The 16,129-nt window shown below is 38.0% G+C and overlaps 1 protein-coding gene across 1 annotated transcript in view; it reads right to left on the bottom strand.

Annotated features, from left to right (window-relative positions):
• LOC128368082 (general transcription factor IIF subunit 2-like) overlaps positions 1-16,129 on the bottom strand; it is a 51,198-nt gene that overhangs the window by 26,423 nt on the left and 8,646 nt on the right. The gene's annotated exons all lie outside the window — the stretch shown is intronic.

Here is a 16,129-nt window from a genome sequence, read left to right as displayed (position 1 = left end):
ATATACAGTATTCAGAATGATGTGAACCAACTTAGCAATTACAATATCTTAATTAGATTTGATTCATGATTTTGTGCATGAAACAAAAAGTACCACTTTGTAATATGAAAGAGAAGAAAAAAGTGACTTGAAGGCCACGTGATCAAAGTGAAATTCAGCAGCTTTATTAGTGGATTTATCTCGGCACAAGAACTGCTTCTGCTGCTTTGTCAATGGCTGCAAAGCCTCCAAAACCAGCCGTGATGTGCACTGTTGTGCCACTCAGCTTTTACTACAGTCTGTGTGTGTGCGTGTGTGTATGTGTGTGTAGTTATACACTGTGTGCTATGTTTAGTTGGTTTAATAGCTTGTGTTTAGTTTATTAGCTTCTCTGGAGCCTGAAGGGGAAACCACAGCGCATTAAAGTTGTTTTGGACCGATTGATGAACTGACGTCCAAATTGGACAAACACAAACTTTCTCTCTCATCATGCCATTGAGTTGCAAATGACCGTGATTATTGTAAGGGCTTTTAAATCCAGCATGATGCATGTGTGCACTAAATAAACAGTGTGTTTGTTGGTGCTGTGAGCCTCTGTGAAGTCAGTGCAACAACAATGCCTATTACTTTAACAGTGTGAATATTTTACAAATAAAAATGACACTGAAACCCTCAATTACAGTGTCCCGTGTGTCTGCAAAAGTCTGTGTAACTGTTAAATGCATCTAGTAATAATGTTGACAGTTATGTTACTTTGCATGAATGTAAAGCTTCAACAATAAGTAAATTATACAACAGAGAATTACCCGGAAGTTATTTGGATAATCTATTCATTGGTTCAGTCACTTTCCCAGCTTTTCAAATATGATTTGTTTTCTTTTCTTTTAATGTGACAGTAAACTGAATATCTTAATATTTTAGGCTGTTAGACAGAGGCAAATTAAAAGACATTGAAGTAGCCTCTGAGAAACTGAATGACATTTTTCCACAATAGTTTAACATTTCCTAGACTTTCATATATCATTACCTGAGAAAATAATCAGTGACTGCAGCCCTATGACATATATCATCAGTAAGCCTCATTAACTCCTGATAAGGCTTTCTTGCTCCCATCAGATAGAATTAAGCCCCAATTCTGCATCACAGACCAAATAATAACCCAATAATTATTCAATCCTGACCCACCTGAAATTGCAGTCTGTACACCGTGTACCTTTTAAGCACCTAACCAGGCAGGAGCATTATTACTGTTAAGTTTAAAGAATCTTCAGATAAATTAAGTGTAAGAGACACACTGAACTGACTCTCACTGTCAGATTTTACACTTTACTGCATGTGTTAAAAACACAATTTTGTCATTGTCTGGAACAAAGTAGTAGGTGTGTAAAACTAACAAGAATTGAAGGGACAGAAATAACACCATGTACAATATACTGTTTGATGTTACACATATTCGTTGTCAGAACAGTGGAGGTTTTAATGCTACTGAGTTTCTGCTGCCTGAATGAAGGTTACAGTTCAAATCCCACTTTGAACCACTAATTGTGATAGTGCCCTTAGCTGGCTGAGGTCACTAAAAGCTTTTGCAACTGCAGAAACCTCTCAAAATGAACAGCCCTCTTCATAAAATGAATCTCACCTTTAAAGCTGCTTCAGCATTTTTTCATCTCATCATTATGATTTCACAAAATATCATGTAGTGTCATTTAAGTGCCCCAAATTGGTTAAGCCTATCAGAATTCAATTTCTGTAACATTTCGAATTTAGGCATCCACCAATGGTAGTATCCTAAGTATTAAAGGTAATATTTTTGGTGGCTTTGACAGAGTTTCAGAATATAAATATAAAATATGTAACAATATTATAATATTCCAACATAGTCAAGATTCTCTATGGAGTGCAACACTCTCTCTGTGTTTCTCTGCTCATTTTGGTTTGAGACACTCGAGTGGCTGGAATATTCATTTGCAGATTAATGGTAAATCAAATCCAAACCCTTCCTTCTCTAATTTGTACCATTTTAAGCCATGTGTAGCCCTCACATGCAAAAAAGTTGCTTGAAAACAGTTTATTTAGAAATATGGTTTTAAAAGTTTCTTGATGGAGAAGAACCCCTGATGGTTAACAGTCCAGGAAACGCTCCTGTCTGACTATATTTTGGGTTGCAGAGAAAAAATAATTGTTTCTCCCAATGACTTTAACTTGAGGAAACATAAACACAAAAATCAAAGTTTCCAAATGTTAAACACCAATTTCATACCAGCGTAAGTGTTCTCTGTTTTTGGTTTCCATTAACTTCTAAAGGGAAAATGTGGCTCTTTAGCTGCTAAATGATTCACCAGTTGGTCACGAACAGTGTCTGCTTGCCACGTGGGGCTCAGCAGGTAGCTTCCTGCTGCCAAAAACAGTGCTATGAGAGTGGTGAGAGTAAATCAAAACAGTAAAGTTGCATCTGTGCAGCTAAACATTGAGCTGAAACTCGCTATAAAAAGGTCCAGTGACAATTCTCCGTATAGGTTCATTACCAGAGCAACGCCTCTGACATTACACACTGTCATATATTGATTATATTGATCAATCATGATGTTGATGCATGAAACTTCTACTGATCTGGCTCATATACACATCTTACACATATACTCTTACATGAAGCTGAAACAAATGTGGCATACACTCCACTTTCTAGGGTTTGGTTTGACTTCAAAATGCTTTTAAGTAGTCCCACTGCTTTCCAGGGATCCTGCAGGACCGACCATCTCTTCCGGCTTAATAAAGTAACTTACAAGCAGGACAGTGTTATGTGAAAGTTGGCTAATATTTATGGATAGATTTTTTTATGATAATGGCCATTAAACCCCATTGCCATGCCACGATTATCGCAGACTGTAAATGAACTGTTTAATTAAAACATGCTCAGCTCCATTCTCACCTGCATCCTACCTGCTGTAAAGCTGTGACTGACACAGAAAGTTATACTGGCTCACTGCTGATGAAGTCTTTAGGGAGCCTTTTCAAACCTTCCTAGTTCCAGTAAAGATATCTGATATTTTAAAAGTAGGCCAGTCATCCTCTTCCCTCAAGGAGGACCTCTTTTTTATCCATCTGCATTGCTGGCTCTGTGCCATTATCAAGTGGCAATATACAATGTTTCCTAATAACGAGCAGCGCAATTCTAATTTCAGTGGTACTATAACTGACAAAAAAGTTATTACTTTAATTATTCCTCCTCTTGACATGTGTTAAAGTACTAAAACACATTATTGTCCTCTCTTGATTTGTTTTGATTGTAATAAGGTGATGCAGAAATGCTGCAAGCCTCAGTGAACTAGTTCAGGTAGCAAAGAAATGGGAACAAAGTTTTCCCACCACTTGGATGTGAAATTGTGAACAAACAGTGAACAAGATCACTTCACATGCAGCTGATTTTATCCAGTAAAAGGATGAGAATTGAAACCTAGAAGATGTGCCAACAGCAAACTCATATGACAGTGAAAAAAGCAAATATTTGATGAAACATCTTATAAAATAATGAATATCTTGAACCATAACACTGAATTAAATGAATACACAATCAAAATCTAACTTTAAAAGGTTGATATCAGACAGACCAAAACATTGTGATTTAATAATTATTCCAGACACAGTGTGTGGACACAACTGAAGTCTTAGTCTCATCAATGTTCGATAACTTTTACAAATACATACATAATACATCATCCTACTACCTTTACTCCTCCTTTAATCTTTGCATGAATAAAAAACATGATGTAGTAGCTATGTAGGAGAAGTGCACTGAATTTGGTCTATCATTTAAATATAAATCAATAGGTTGATTATACTGAGTCACAAAAGAGGCCTGATACTGGTGTGTAGAGGTTGCATTAAATAACACAGAAGCTGCTTTGGCACTTTGACGATTTGCTGGTGCAAAAGCAAAACAAGTCTAGCCTGGTTTATGTCCAAACAAACAATGTGAAACAGGGATGAGTCAAAACCCATTTATGGAAGCCATGTGGGAGTGGAAATACTTACATTTCAGACATTTAAAAACATTCGTTCCCTCCAAGGCTAAATCTTCTCAGAGTGGAGAACATCTGTAAAACAAGCTGCTTTTTAAAGTGTCTTTCAAGACTCATGGGAATTATTAATATGCAAAGTTAATGTGCACCTTTTAGTTTCCGAGTGTGCCCATATGGAGAGCAGCAATCACCTTTGAAAGAACAGCCTCTCTCATCGTTCTGTCCCCCCTCCATGGCAACTGAAACCATTTGCCATGGTAGGCGATGTCGTCAAAAACCTGACACTTAACTATCAACAACATCAAACCTTTTGAATTGCAGATCAGCTCCATGCATATTTTATGACAGTGACTTGCTATACTTATTAGTCGCTCGGTCAGAGTGATCCACACCTCATCAAAAGGCAGATTAGGATGATGAGGGAGGCAGGAGGTAATGGCCGTCTTTTCACCTGTTGCCAGGCAAACTCAATTCCTTCATCATATGCTCACATGCTGCTCTCCCTCTCTCACTCACACACACACACACACACACACACACACACACACACACACACACACACACACACACACACACACACACACACACACACACACACACACACACACACACACACACACACACACACACACCTCTATCATCATGCCTCAGGCGTGTGTTGCCGCTCAGCCAGAAAATGACTAACATACCTCAGATTTTAATTTTACTAAAACAGAAACAGAAGCAATGGCAGAAGAGGGGGGTGGGGAGTGTTGGGAGTGGGGGGGGGGCAGACAAAGTGATGAAGTGGAGGAGGAGGGAAGGTCAGGCCCCTTCTACTCTCCGCTCAGACAAAAGAGACAGCCGTAACCATTATATAGTCACAAAAAGGAGATGACAAACACATGCAGAGCGGCGGGGGGGACACAATGAAACAGCAGAGATACATTTATGCATTATATTTAGATGTTTTTAAATCTGACCACTTTCATACTAAATGTTGGCGGGGAAAAAAACCGAGCCTCTCACCATGAGCTGTAATTTTTTTTCTCCTGATGGCATAAAAGCCTCTGAAACAGCATTCACACTTAAACAAAAAAAAAAAACTTGTGTGCTGGGAGCTATTTCTCCTCACATTGAACCCTCCAGAACCCATTCTGTGAGTGAAGAGAGATAACTCCACATGTTCCCTTGTATCAAAGACATTACACATGATTATTGCGTAATCTCACAGCAACTCTAATCTGTTAAAAGTGTTGCATGATGTTAATGTAAATCATACAATTTAAAAGGTTATCAGTTCATTACATTATCACACTGTCCTGATTGGGATCATGAAAGAGTGAATAAAGTAGTAAATTACATTGAAAAAAAGACACAAGCTAATGAAGAAAACAGCTTCAACAAACACATCACATACAAAACATGCTGCAAATAAAGAAAACAGAAAATCACTCTCACTCCCTGACTAAAAGAGACTCCATAGTTTACTCTGACGTGCAATTGAGATCACAATTTTAGTATCTAAACAGTGGCATTGTGGGGTCGTTAGCATGGCCGAGCACCATTTTTGGAAATGTTTGAAAGCACTACACTCGAATGCATGATTTATGATTTTGGTACAGCCCACCGCAATAACTGCAAGTGTGTCTAAGCTTGTTCAACACTTTCTAGAGTCCCCTGGAAATTTGTGGTGTTGTAACTCAGTTCCTCTGTGTTTGCTTGCAGCGCTTCTGTATTTGATTAAATGGTTTGTTTTTGCAGCGCTTTTCTGTATATAGTTGTGTTTTTTTTATTTTGCAGCACTTTTCTGTGTTTTGTTGCATTTTCTGTTCTGCAGGAATGTAACTTCTATATTTGGTTGCTTCCTGTATTTGCAGCATGCTGTGTTATGCTGAATGTGTGCTGTCCAACAGGTAAATGTGTTTCTCAAGTTTCTCCCGTTTAATTTCTTTGAAGTATTTTCTTCTGGATGTTCTTTACTGTCCATGCTGTCAAATTGGTGAAGATGTTTTCTTCATTGGTATTGTCTCTGTCTATTTGTCTTTTTATAAGCTGCAGTGCATTGAGGTCTCAGGGGTGGTGTGATAAAGAAAGTTAATAAAAAGTGAGATAAAGAAATGGTAGTAGACAGGGAAAAAATGATGATAGAAGATTTACAGAGGAAGGATCAGAGAGAGAAAAAGACGCAGGGAAGATCTCCAGCAGAGCAGAGGCAGAAAGACAGAACGAGGTGGAGGAAATCAGAGCCAACCTGTCCTGCACCTTCCTACTGTATGTGTGAAAGTGGTAATCAACACACTCTGACACAACATGACAGTAAGAGGTGCAACACACAGATGTGTGTGCCTTATGGGTGCCTGTGTGAATTAAGCAATTAGAAATCAATGCCAATAGCAGCATCTTCAGAGCCATGTTGTTATTGATACGTGTTTTGAATCCATAATTTCCATTTTGTAGGGTGCAAAGGACTCTGACACAACACTGATAATACAAATGAAGACAATTAGCTGCAAAAGGTCTGGTTCAGAAAAAAGGGGAATATTTGTCAGATCTGACCATAGTACAGATGCTGTTGAAATTAATCTTTAGCATTTTTAAGCATTAACAGAAGCAAGAAAAATATCAAGAAATTGAAGAGAAATTCACTGCTTAGGTATGAAAGAAATGACACAATTATTCTTGACTCAGCAACGTCCATCCATCTACTGAATTTCCAGCAGTGTTTATTAATGTGCACTATCCTTGTTAAATAAACCAACAAATAAATAAATGCCTGTATATTATATAATTATACTGTATATTTACATACTACAAGATTTAGTAACTATTCATTAGCACACATACTATAAAACATCTAGATAAGAGGGTATTTTCACTGTCATGACTTACATTTAAATATGTAGGAAAATGCTACATTTCATTTGAAGACAAGCCGCCCACCTTTCAAACCTGAACTATGACTAATTGGAAGCTGCTGTTAATCTCACATTAAATCTCTCTCTCACACACACTGCGCAGCATTAAGCTGTGTTAATGGTTATTTTTGCCTCATGCATCCATACCGATCTGTTTATGATGTTTGAAAACTTTATTCAGAGTTCACTCACAAATCATTATGGTGTAGTTATCATGTAAAAACAAAAATATATCATATTCATCTTATAACAGTCTAGCTTTTTGTTTTCTTTCTCCCTCTCCATTTTTCTGTACTTTGTTTTATTTTTGTTATAATTGGGTTTTATTTTTTTAAATTGTATGTTTTTATGCTTCCAAATCTTACTGTTAAATGTTTGTTTTTATGTGAAGCACATTGAGTTGCCCCTGAATGAAATGCACTATATAATTAAAGCTGCCTTGCCTTGCCTTTATTAAAGAAAATGAAAGAATGCATGAATGAAACAAAGTAAAATAAGATTAAGAGAGAATACAGTTTATTAATGTGGCTTTTGTGTGTTTTTTCCGATTTCCTCCTTTGCTGTAGTCATAATTTTGACGGCCACTGGAGGGCTTCTGTCACTTAAACGTAAAATATAATTTTGGGGCAGTTGCATAAACATCTGATCACGTTGTTTTTCCTCTCTTACATTATGCAGCATTATTCATACAGCCTCCCTTTTTTAGCTTCAAGACTTCACAGCTCCATTTGGAAGTGTTGGTTCTGAGCTGAGCTGAGCTGGATCTGCGAACAACGTGCTCGGCTCAGGCCTGATCTGAAGCGTCATGGGACAAACAGAGAAACTCTCCATTGAAAGCCAGACTAATGGTGGGTGAGCAGCTATTAAGGCTGAGTGAGCCATGTTTTGTTAGTGTTGAGTGAAATCCTCCCACACACACACACACACACAAAACACAAAATGATTTTTCCTGCTCAGACATCTCAAACAAAAGTAATACAAACATATGGGCGATGTGACCCGAGTGTGGAGGAACCTCCATCATATCAGTGGACAACGCTGAGTGGATATTATTACATTTTAATAAAGATACAGTCTAATAATAATGTGCTTTTTTCCCCCTGCGTCAGTGATCGTAATTCCCCAGAAATTCAACAGCCGACTCTGAACTGCCTCTAAAAACAATCGATGCAGGTAGGAAAATAAAACTCAACACAAGCTCTCAGACCCTCTGACAGAAAAGGTGGATAGTTGAGATGAGTAGCTGTAAAACTAATGTTGCCTGAAATTACAAAAGCTTTTAAAGGTTTAGTCAAATAGTGAAAAGCTACAGATGAAATTATAAGAAAATGTAAGCCCACAACAGTTCACCAGCTGCACCGTATTTACTTTGAGTGCATTTTGAGTCATTGTGACCGTAAAGGACCCACAAGACCCGAAACATACTTCAACAAGCTGACAAAATTACATTAACTGTAAACTTGGAGAAAAGCCTTGAGTGAAAACTTCAATCTGCTGTGTGTGCAGCTTGGAGACCTGACATTACCATTATCATAATGGGCTCTGTAGACAGAGGAAGAAGGGTCAGGAGAGAGAAAGCACCTCAATATTTTATAGAAAACAACACAAGAGGTTACTTCAATCGCATTTTCTTACAATGTGCTTTACTATAACCTTTTTCAGCCTACTTGCTTTGTATCCACCTGCAAAGATCTACTGCCGACAGAGCGTCACGTTTTATCCCCGTGTCATTATTCTGGATGTCACATGTCTCTTGTGTGGGAGCACAGCAGGGGTTGGACAAACTATTGTTCCAGAAAGCAAAACAGAAAAGAGAATGTAGATGACATTTCTCTGGCTAAACAATTGTTGGCTCACTCTCGTATTTTGACCTTGGATGGCGACAACAATAACAACAATCACGGTTCATCTCTGAGAAGAATAGCAGGCCTTCAATCGCAGTGAGCTCAGCCCTCTTCTTCACATAATAGAGAGCAAAAATGTGAGATCTGCATTCATACAGTAATGCACAAGTTTAGACTGTTTGGTCTGGTAAATTACTGGGACTTTATGTTTGTTGGAGGTTTATAAACAGAGAAAAGAATCTGCCTCATTAAACAGACAGTTAAAAGCCCTGCAAGCATATTCCCAGATTTGAGCAACAGGTGACACTTTCATCGCACATGAAAACAACATACTGCTAACATTAGTAACTACATAAACCCTTACTCAGCTTTAACCAAAGTGTCCTTGAGAAAGATTCTTTACATTAACACATAGTAAAAGACTCTAGTTTTCCGCCCCCTGTTGGCAGTAATCAGTAGCACGACATCATTTGTCCGTGCCTTCCAAAAACTGTTACAAATCACTGTTGAAGAATAATCATGTTTCATAATGTGCCATCACTGTGATTATGGTCTGGTTGAATTTAGGTTTTGTCATGGTTCGAGTTAAAATAAGTACTTTGTTCGAACAGTATAACGTCATGGTTACAATCATAGACTATAAATATAAAAAGGATGACACATCTTTACTTCCTGCTACTATCCAAACGTGAACTCAAAATATCTAGTTTCTGGGAGCTGCCATCTTGCTTGTGTCACGTAATTTGTAACCAGATTCTGTGCAGTAGAGTCGGTAGTGATTAGCTAAGGCTGGTAATGAATCACAACAGAGAACGTACATAAGCGTCCTCCATCAGAAACTGCTGCGGTCGCTCAGCTCGTCTGACGTAGTTTTGAGGGTGGCTGCCAATCATAGCTGTCAACCATGACGTCACATCCCTTTTTATATTGTAAAAAATAACTCATTTTAAAAAATGTATCAGAAAAATTAAAACTTGAACAAACTACTACCTGAAATGACAGAAAACATCTTTGAGGAAAATTATTTGCCTCTCAGTACAACAGAAATAACATAAAAGCACCACACAAAGCTACAACTGCAGCCTCCAAAATGACCATGAAGTTAAAGCACCATCTTTTTTAAACAATTTCAACAAAAACTAAATATTACAACCTTCTTGAAGGTAGGGTTTTTTCAACATTTTGCATTGGTTTGGTGCATACCTGTCAACTTTGAGCTTTGAAAATAAGGGATATTTCATTTTATATTTCATTGTTTATGAGCACATAACAAACATGAAACTTAATACAAGTGTGTGTGTCTCTGAGTGGAGTGAGGTGTGTGTGTGTGGGTGGAGTGAGGTGTGTGTGTGGGTGGTAGGGGTGTAGGAGGTGCCTGTGCCTCTCCTATCTCGATATCCATGACGACCACCCTGCGATTGATTCAGCCAGTCACTTCCTCTAGTTCTAATCCTAATATAATCACAGTTTTTGTATCGCCCACGGACGCGACTGCCACCTGCTGTCATGGAGGTGACCTGCACAGGTTCTGTCCCTCACTGACGCTTTAGTTCTACCAGGTTCCACTCTCTTAATTTGGAACTGGTTTTCCTGTTTCGACCGACAAAGAACCGGCTCCCGTCCAGAAAAACTGGTTCCAGGGTGGCACCAGTTCTTTGCTGTACTAGAAGAAAAAAACGCTTACGTTAGGGGCAGGGGGCGGGGTTATTGAGACCAACCACAACAAACAAGACTGCATAGTGGTGAATAGATAAGGAGTGAATTATCCCTTGAACATTTGACTGGTGGTGAAATTCATACACATTTGTGTTGTGAGTTAGCTGTGCTCTGCCGCCTAACGTTAGCTCACAACAAAGGCTAACAACCATCTCAATCCTGTTGAGCAGCACAAATATGTTGTATCTGCCGTGTTTAGATGCGAGTCAAGAGCAACAGCTGTACAAACGCGTAGTCTGCCATCGTTGTTGCTTCTTCTTCTTCTTTGTATTATTGTTGCTTTGAAGTTGGCGCCAGTCTTTATGGGAAAGCAGCGACATAACTGACGTATACAGTGACATAATCTATGAATCTCTCTAACCACCTCGAGCCGTGGAAAAGCAAAAATTGGTTCTCAACTGGTTCACAGTTGAACCAGTGTGAACCAGCACCAGCACTAGAACTGCTTTGGTGGAAAAGGGCTATGAGTGCATGATGAAACCCTGTTGCTTCCATTACTTCTAAACTTGTGAGCAATTTCAATAAATATGTTCAAGACAAGATTTTCATCCCCACATAATACAGACAATAAGATAAAATCTATTTTTACACCTCAGTGAGCAGCTGCCATGTGAATGTGTGAAAACTGTAAATGAGATGAGGAGAATTGCTGTAAAATATCAGGGATCTCAAGTGAATATCAATGGATAAATAAATGCTGCAGAGCAAATGTCACAGTGGCTAGAAACTCATTTCAACAATACCTGTGATGCTTATATTTCAAGGATGTTTTTTGTTTTGTTTTTTTCCTGATGAGCAGCCCAATAGGGGAGAGCTGACAACAACCAGCTCCGACGGGGAATATGCCCAAGAGATTCGAGCTCTCCCACAGCACAAACCCTGCAGCCTCTACACAGCCTCTGCTCACAAAATACCAAGACTGCTGCTTGATATTAGCCATGGAAACAGTCAGGCCATACAACTATTAGTATACAATTTTCAGGGCCGCAATAGGAGCTCCTGGAAATGAATATGAATGCCAACGATTCATATTGTGGACCTGCTGGACTCCTGTGAATGAAGTCCAACATAATCCTGAAAGCGTTGTTAGTGTCGTCTGACTACAAAGTCATCCTTTTTCAAGGAGGTACCAGTCAAGAGATTTTCCTCTTTAAACCCTCCAACAATTCATGAGCCACACTTCAGAAATAAACATACAAAGCAAAAGCCGACCACAATGCTTCAATAAAAACACCTACTACAGTCTGCCCAGGATCCAACAACCTGCACAGTTCCAGTGGTTTTCTGCTTGACGCTTTTAATGCTTCAGGGATTTCAAATCATCACACAGCAGGGGCCACATATATAAACACACTGTATGCACAAAAATTCATACCCCATTTCCCCACAGGGTGCTTATAAAACTATAATGTGGAGTGAGAATGTTTTCCACTCTTGTATACTTCAGACCAGATGTATTAGTGTTTTTCTAGAGTGGTCCACAAGTGATATGAGGTGGAGATGGAGTGAAATTTAATGCAAATGCTAAATAAAATATAGAGTAATTGTCTAGGTTGTTAACCATTGTATAGCGTTATCCAGTCTATATGGCAGGTTGTTAAGTCTAAACTTAAACATATCGTAGGATATGATAAATTATGATACAATGGAATTGATTGTTCCAGAGAGAGAAATTTGCCTTGGACATTACACTGTCTGCAATAAAAAAATCACAGCAACAACAATAAAAACAACAACAGATCCATTCATCAATCATTTGTCCATTTACATTAGGAAAAGTGCACACAGAGTACTATATATAATTTTGATCAACGGAAAGAAGCGCAGCGCTGAGACACACATATTTCAGTCTAGGTGGTGTTAAAGGGATTTAATGGACGGAGGGACATGGGACTGTTTGAGGTGGTGGTGCCTGCTTAGGGGAATCCTGCAGCACCTGAGTATAGGAGCTGATAGAGGGGAGGACATGAGTTGGGCTTGAGATGATTTCTTTGAGCCTGTTTAATTATAGATTGTTGAAAAATAACCTAAAGACGAGGAGATGGACAGTTTTCCATGATTTTCATAGTTGTCTGTATAAGTTGGGTAAACATTGCCTTTGACCTTACTGTCAGGATATCAAACCATGCAGAGATAAAATAGTGTAGGAGTAGTTTTATTTCCCTTTTACTAATTTTATGTTATCCTCGATTGTGACACACACTGTAAAGTCAGTCTTTAATATGAGTGCTACAAATGAATCACTGATTGCATTTCTGATGTTTAATAATCATGACTGAGATAGCACTTCAGAAGATGGTTTACAGTTACATTTAATGATACGGATGCTATAAAAAGTCACATAGCCGTGCGTAATGGTTGCACATAATGACAGCTGGCAGGGAGAACTGCTGGAGAACCTCTCTGACGCAAAACAATTGGTGAGAATGCGCAACTTCTTTCCTCTTTGTTTCATTGACAGGTGTGAAAACTGGTGGGCATGTGTGCATCCACTTATGAAAGAGAACCAAAAGCATGCACAGCTTTATAAATCTGATGAAAAGAACACATATGCATACACACAGTCTATATGAAATGCATCTGTCCCAGTAATTCATCCCTTTCATAAAAACTACACAAAACATTAATACTAACTTGTATGAACCTCATGAATCTGGCTTGAGAAAATTCCACAGCACAGAAACTGCTCTGACAAAAGTGGAAAATGATTCACTGCTTGCTTCAGACTGACTCAGTTTCAATGTTGATGCTCATAAACCTCATCACAGCTTTCAATACGATTGATCACCACACTGTATTAGATTGCCTAAAAATGACAGTGGTCTCGTTGACTACTGCTCTCTCCTGGTTCAGATCACACTTATCTGACAGATCACACTTCATTGTTCATTGGACCACAAGGTGGTCAGTTATGGTGTGCCACAGGGATCTGTGCTCGGATTCTACTCTTTTCTCTATTTACATGTTACCACTTGGTACTTTAATTAATAGTTACAAATTAGGTTCACATTCCTATGCAGATGATACTCAGCTTTACATCTCTATTAAAGCCTGACGCCTATCATCAGCAAGTGAAACTGGAATAATGTAAATCAGAAATCAAAAAATGGATGTCATCTAACTTATTTCTTTTAAATGCTGAGAAAACGTAAATGCTCATCCTTGGTCCAAGAAAATAATACATTCTGTGAACTCACTCTGAACATACATTAGAGAATCTCTGTGTCCTATTTGATCCTAATCTCTCCTTTGAACATTTCAACAATATTACAAAAGGTGACACATTTCCACTTACAATATTGCCAAGATTTGTGAAATTCTTTCCATTTAATCTTGATTATTGTGATGCACTTTAATCTTGTTTACCTAATTCAATTATTAGAAAACTACACCTACTTTGTACAAAATACTGCTGTTAGGATATTAAGCAAAACTAGAAAATTTGATCAAATCATGCCTGTTCTCCTGTGCTAGATCTAATTTATAAAATATTGCATGGACTTGCACCATCCTACGTTTTATCCCTTGTCACTCCTGACATCTGCCAGGGCTCTATGGTCTCAAAACATCAGTCTCTGACTATTCCAAAAATGAATAAATCATCAGTAGTTGTTGGGAGACCTTTTATCACCAAGCCCCTGTTCTTTGGAATCGTCTTCCTATCCTATCACATGTTTTCTGTAACCATTTTCCAACATGTATAATATGTTTAGAAGTAAATCAATGAATTGACTTTACACAGACTTTAAATTTCCACAGATGTGTCTATTCATTCGCTTTTGTAATAAATGTATTAAATTGAGATGTTATGGACACCCTGTATGTACACCGCACACTTTGTGTTATTGGGCTATAATAAATTTCAACTTGACATTACTAATTGACCATTTTTTATATTTATCCACTGAATCACTGGGTACATCTCTGATTTCATGAACAATTCAAAAGATCTGATGTTTTGTGAATAGCTTTTTCCTGGTTGGAGCATATACGTCAGAGGGAATAAATGATCAGCTCATGATTTAATCAGGCTGTCAGAGCTGTCAGAGGCAGACAGATGAGGACATGTTTAAAATTATACAGAAGAGTTTCAAAGTGGGAAGTGGGCGTATTATTCTCCTGTTTGAAGTTTTATTTTACTGAAATTCTCAATGTTACTGAACACAGAAACACAGGTTATGCAGCAGCACTAATGTATGTGTTAAAGCCATCAGTTTTAATTATTACTACTTTGCTCCTGTCATTTTGGCATCATGGATAGATATAAATACTACCCATGAGCCTCCACTCCTAATGCTATGGAGAAGATGCCAATCAGAGGAGGATCTTAACTGGCTGAATTAAAAGGAAAGTTATACCCATCCTTAATGTATGAATCTTTTTTGGAGAATTTTGCAAAGCATTTAGCACTAATTCAAAAATTCAAAACCCTTCATCATTGCAGTTTTAGACAAAAACACAACACCGTCATTACAGTCTGAATGCAACTAACGACTGCTATCATCATTAATTAATCTGTCAATTTCTTTCTCGATTAATCGTTTGGTCTATAGAAAGCTGATATCTTCAGATGTCTTGTTTTGCCTGATCAATAGTCATAAAACCAAAGATTCTCCGTTTACAGTTACATTTGACAAAGAAAAGCATTAAATCATCACATTTGAGAAGTTCAAACCAGCAAATCTTTGACATATTTGCTTAAAAAAATGACTAAACCCATTAATCAATTATCAAAACAGTTGCCATTTATTTTTCTCTCTATCAACCAATTGAAACTGATTAACTGGCTAAACTTAGCTCTAAATTTGGTGTCAAATAAAACTGTAGGTAGATTTAGAAAATATCGTAGAAAAGTCAACATTTATGCTGTTTTTACATATGTCTATGTTTCAGTTATACAAAACATGTAAACACCATGTTTTGTATAGTTGTCAGAATAAAATATCTCCATAAACTTATGAACCAAAATTCAGCATTGGTACAAAAACATATCCACGGATATAAATATCCAGAGTTGTAGTAGCTAAGTATGGTTATATAGTATAGTGATGAGAATGCCATTTCAGCAACAAAGATAAAGTGTTGACAAAAAAAAATCTACACACCCATGTTCAACAAGTGGTTATTCAAAGTTACAACACTTCCCATAGCAACTATTATAATCTATAGACATTCTAACATTGACTAGAAGGACACAGACATCCTGTTCTGTGATCTGCAGAGACGTGAAGGTTTCAAGGACTGCAAAGTTTTTATGAAAGCTCCTGAAGACGCAGATGCAGAAAAGTCATCTCCTACAGTAGCAGAGCAGAACATTACATCTGGCCGTCTGTTCTCCTCTGCACGCTTCTGTGGCAACTAAGCCTGTTGCTTAGCAACCTCTTAATCAATACCTGGTCCTTGCCAGAACAAAGGAGAAAAACGAGAGGGGAAGTAATGAAGGAACATTTAGCTATCAGCCTTACTGTACAAAAGCCATGTCAGACACCATTTGTATATGTATCAATCACTGACGGTGACCATTAGCAACGTCTTGCTATTGTTGGCTTATTGAATGCATGTATTACAGGGGTGGAGGAATTCAGGACACAGTCTAAAATGTTTGGTTGATAGGAATTAGACACCACGAGGCAGACTGGATTATATACTTCTTTACAAACAGACAAAGCTCATT

This window comes from Scomber japonicus, chromosome 11, assembly GCF_027409825.1.
Source record: "Scomber japonicus isolate fScoJap1 chromosome 11, fScoJap1.pri, whole genome shotgun sequence".
Classification (NCBI taxonomy): domain Eukaryota; kingdom Metazoa; phylum Chordata; class Actinopteri; order Scombriformes; family Scombridae; genus Scomber; species Scomber japonicus.
This window is presented reverse-complemented; position numbering and strand designations above follow the sequence as displayed.